Consider the following 5239-nt stretch of genomic DNA (forward strand, 5'->3'; position numbering starts at 1 on the left):
GTTGATGACACATCCCATAGTTACAATAGACACAGTGTTCTGTCTTTACTCATCAGGGAGGATTACACATTAACACACATGACTAGGAGATGCAGGGAAGGAGAGATGAACACACACACACGTACACACACACACATATACACACACACACACATACACACGCACACACAGAAATGCCTGGAAGACGCAGGGGGAGGACAGACACTAACGAGACCACTTCATCATGCCTGTCAAATCAACACAGCGACTGTATGAAGAGAAAAACACACAAATCAAATCAAAAGCACTCATGACATTTAACAAGCTCCAAATGAGAAAACAACTTCAAGAGAGAGAGGGAGGAGTGAGGTAGTGTGTGTGTGTGTGTGTTTGAGAGAGAGTGTGTGTGAGAGAGTGTGTACAGGGAAAAGAGAGAGAATGTACAGGGAAAAAAGAGGGAGAGAGCGAGAGAATGTACAGGGACAAAAGAGAACGAGAGAGAATGTACAGGAGGGCTTTGTTTACCTCGGCTCCCGTGCTGGCCCATCCGAATCCCTCTTTGGCGTTCATAGTGGAGGTGGACACGTCCGAGGCTGGGATAGGAGCTGTGCTCTCTCAGCGCTCGGGTACGCCACCAAAGCTCCGCCCCTGTGCCTTCTTCTCGAGGAAGCTCAGCCCGGCAGAGCGAAACTATGACGTGGGGGACCGGGAGCTGTTGGCTGTCATCAAGGCTTTGAAGGTGTGGAGACATTGGCTTGAGGGGGCTAGACACCCTTTTCTCATCTGGACTGACCACCGCAATCTGGAGTATATCCGGGCAGCGAGGAGACTGAACCCTCGCCAGGCAAGGTGGGCCATGTTTTTCACCCGTTTTGTTTTCACCCTATCTTACAGACCAGGTTCCCAGAACGTGAAGGCAGACGCATTGTCCCGGCTGTATGACACAGAGGAGCGGCCCATGGATCCCACTCCCGTACTCCTGGCCTCCTGCCTGGTGGTGCCGGTAGTGTGGGAGCTGGACGCGGACATTGAGCAGGCGCTACGTGCAGAGCCCACTCCCCTCCAGTGTCCGGCTGGGCGTCTGTACGTTCCGTCTGTTGTCTGTGACCGGCTGATCTATTGGGCCCACACGTCACCCTCCTCTGGTCATCCAGGCATCGGTTGGACGGTGCGCTGTCTGAGTGGGAAGTACTGGTGGCCCACTTTGGCTAAGGACGTGAGAGTTTATGTTTCCTCCTGCTCGGTGTGCGCCCAGTGTAAGGCTCCTAGGCACCTGCCCAGAGGTAAGCTACACCCCTTACCTGTTCCACAGCGGCCTTGGTCGCACCCGTCGGTCAATTTCCTTACCGATCTTCCTCCCTCACAGGGTAACACCACGATCCTGGTCGTTGTGGACCGTTTTTCCAAGTCCTGCCGTCTCCTCCCTCTGCCCGGTCTCCCTTGTTTACACACGTCTTCCGGCACTACGGGGTGCCTGAGGATATAGTGTCTGATCGGGGTCCCCAGTTCTCTTCGAGGGTCTGGAGAGCGTTCATGGAACGTCTGGGGGTCTCGATCAGCCTTACCTCGGGTTTTCACCCGCATTATTAAGATGGAGAGAGTTAACCAGGATGTGGGTAGGTTTCTGCGGTCTTATTGCCAGGACCGGCCGGGGGAGTGGGTGGCTTTCGTGCCCTGGGCAGAGATGGCTCAGAACTCGCTTCGCCACTTCTCCACTAACCTCTCCCCCTTCCAGTGCGTACCGGGATATCAGCCAGTTCTGGCTCCTTGGCATCAGTCAGACCAAGGCTCCTGCGGTGGACGACTGGTTCCGGCGCGCGGAGGAGACATGGGACACCGCCCATGTTCACCTTCAGCGCGCTGTGCTGCGCCAGAAAGCCAGCGCAGACCGCCACCGCAGTGAGGCCCCGGTGTTCGCACCGGGGGACCGGGTCTGGCTCTCGACCCGAAACCTGCCCCTCCGACAGCCCTGCCGAAAGCTGGGTCCGCGGTTTGTGGGGCCGTTCAAAGTCCTGCGGAGACTGAACAAGGTGTGTTACAGGTTACAGCTCCCCCCGATTACCGTATTAACCCCTCGTTCCATGTGTCTCTCCTCAGGCCGGTGGTGGCTGGTCCGCTCCAGGAGTCTGAGGTGCGGGAGGTTCCTCCGCCGCCTCTGAACATCGAGGGGGCCCCAGCGTACGCCATTCGCTCCATGCTGGATTCGAGGCGGGGTGCCTGCAGTACCTCGTGGAGTGGGAGGGGTACATCTGGAGGAGAGATGCTGGGTTCCGGTGGAGGATGTGTTGGACCCTTCAATGCTGCGGGAGTTCCACTGTCTCCGTCCGGATCACCCTGCACCTCGCCCTCCGGGTCGTCCCCGAGGCCGGTGTCGGCGCGCTGCTGGAGCCGCGTGTCAAGGGGGGGGTACTGTCACGACTTCCGCCGAAGTCGGTTCCTCTCCTTGTTTGGGAGGCGTTCGGCGGTCGACGTCACCGGTCTTCTAGCCATCGTCGATCCACCTTTCATTTTTCCATTTGTTTTGTCTTGTTTTCCCACACACCTGGTTTACATTCCATCATTATTTGACGTGTATATAACCCCCTGTTCCCCCCCCATGTCTGCGTGTGGAATTGTTTGTTGTTACGTGTATGTACACGTTAGACTGGTTTGCGCCGGGTTATGTAAACCCGTATTTGTTTAGTGTTCTTAGTGCCGTGTGTTTGTTCGCCGTAATAAAAGGCTCCGTTTGCTACCCAATTCTGCTCTCCTGCACCTGACTTCCCTGCAGCCAGTTACGCATACCTAACAGAGAATGTACAGGGAAGAAAGAGAGAGAATGTACAGGGAAAAAAGAGAGAGAGAATGTACAGGGGAAAAAAGAGAGAGAGACAATGTACAGGGAAAAAAGAGAGAGAGAGAATGTACATACATTCTTTTCTCCGCACTGGTCCCCCGTGGGAATCGAACCCACAACCCTGGCGTTGCAAACACCATGCTCTACCAACTGAGCCACACGGGACCAAAATAGAGAGAGAGAGACAATGTACAGGGAAAAAAGAGAGAGAGAATGTACAGGGGAAAAAGAGAGACAGAATGTACAGGGAAAAAGGAGAGAGAATGTACAGGGAAAAAGTGAGAGAATGTACAGTGAAAAGAGAGAGAGAGAGAGAAATAATGTACAGGGAAATAGAGAAATAGAATGTACTGGGAAAAAAGAGAGAGAGAATGTACAGGGAAAAAAGAGAGAGAATGTACAGGGAAAAATAGAGAGAGAATGTTCAGGGAAAGAGAGAGAGAGAATGTACAGGGAAAAGAGAGAGAGAGAGAGAAATAATGTACAGGGAAAGAGAAAGAGAATGTACAGGGAAAAAAGAGAGAGAGAAAAGATACAGGGAAAAAAGAGAGAGAGACAATGTACAGGGAAAAAAGAGAGAGAGAGAATGTACAGGGAAAAAGAGAGAGAGATAATGTACAGGGAAAAAAAGAGAGAGAGAATGTACAGGGAAAAGAGAGAGAGAGAGAAATAATGTACAGGGAAAGAGAGAAAGAGAATGTACTGGGAAAAAAGAGAGAGAGAGAATGTACAGGGAAAAAAGAGAGAGAGAAATAATGTTCAGGGAAAGAGAGAGAGAGAATGTACAGGGAAAAAAGAGAGAGACAATGTACAGGGAAAAAAGAGAGAGAGACAATGTACAGGGAAAAAAGAGAGAGAAAGAATGTACAGGGGAAAAAAGAGAGAGAGAATGTACAGGGAAAAAAAGAGAGAGAGACAATGTACAGGGAAAAAAGAGAGAGAGAGAGAATGTACAGGGGAAAAAAGAGAGAGATAATGTACAGAGAAAAGAGAGAGAAATAATGTACAGGGAAAGAGAGAAAGAGAATGTACTGTGAAAAAAGAGAGAGAGAATGTACAGGGAAAAAGAGAGAGACAATGTACAGGGAAAAAAGAGAGAGTGACAATGTACAGGGAAAAAAGAGAGAGAAACAATGTACAGGGGAAAAAAGAGAGAGAGAGTGTACAGGGAAAAAAGAGAGAGAGACAATGTACAGGGAAAAAAAGAGAGAATGTACAGGGAAAAAAGAGAAAGAATGTACATGGAAAAAAGTGAGAGAATGTACAGTGAAAAGAGAGAGAGAGAGAAATAATGTACAGGGAAAGAGAAAAAGAGAATGTACTGGGAAAAAAGAGAGAGAGAATGTACAGGGAAAAAGAGAGAGAGACAATGTACATGGAAAAACAGAGAGAATGTACAGAGAAAAAAGAGAGAGAGAATGTACAGGGGAAAGAGAGAGAGATAATGTACAGGGAAAAAAGAGAGAGAGACAATGTACAGGGAAAAAAGAGAGAGAATGTAAAGGGAAAAAGAGAGAGAGAGAATGTACAAGGAAAGAGAGAGAGAGAATGTACAGGGAAAAAGAGAGAGAATGTACAGTGAAAAGAGAGAGAGAGAAATAATGTACAGGGAAAGAGAGAAAGAGAATATACTGGGAAAAAGAGAGAGAGAGAATGTACAGGGAAAAAAGAGAGAGAGAATGTACAGGGGAAAGAGAGAGAGAGATAATGTACAGGGGAAAGAGAGAGAGAGAGAGATAATGTACAGGGGAAAGAGAGAGAGAGAGAGAGAGAGAGAGAGAGAGAGAGAGAGAGGTATTTACGTTAGAACCGAGGATATAGTTTATGACTGCAGACAACAGTTATGTTTTCTTTGTATAGCTTTTAGTTGGTATGAATGTGTTTTATTTCTTTAACTTCACAAGTATTCTACTTCAGCTGTAGTCTGTCAGTGAATGAATTAAATACATCTTTACAGGGATAAAGCAACTGCACACTTGATTTCATGCATGTAGCTATTGAGGGATCAGAATGGTTTAAGTCGGTGATATAGTCTTCTCCCATTGCTCCAATGCAATATCCAGTGTCTATGAGGAGTGTCATGAAGGGACTGTACTAAATTGACCTTTAACGAAGAATATTGATGATATGGTTCATGAGCATTGCTTAATAATGCGAGCAGGCCTTTCTAATCGACCTGGCCCGGGTATCCTGGAATGACATTGACATCCCGTCAGTAGATGATGCCTGGCTATTCTTTAAAAGTGCCTTCCTCACCATTTTAAATAAGCATGCCCCACTCAAAAAATGTACAACTAGGAATAGATATAGTCCTTGGTTCACTCCAGACCTGTCTGCCCTTGGCCAGCACAAAAACATCCTGTGGCGTTCTGCATTAGCATCGAATAGCCCCCGTGATATGCAACTTTTCAGGGAAGTTAGGAA

The 5239-nt window shown here is 48.5% G+C and overlaps 1 non-coding gene across 1 annotated transcript; it reads right to left on the reverse strand.

Moving 5' to 3' along the window:
* Positions 1-2906: 2906 nt before the first annotated feature.
* trnaa-ugc (transfer RNA alanine (anticodon UGC)) lies at positions 2907-2982 on the reverse strand. The gene has a single exon. It is a non-coding gene; the product is annotated as a tRNA-Ala (tRNA).
* Between the last annotated feature and the right edge of the window lie 2257 nt (positions 2983-5239).

This window comes from Salmo salar, chromosome 14 (assembly GCF_965601325.2).
Source record: "Salmo salar chromosome 14, fSalSal1, whole genome shotgun sequence".
Classification (NCBI taxonomy): Eukaryota; Metazoa; Chordata; class Actinopteri; order Salmoniformes; family Salmonidae; genus Salmo; species Salmo salar.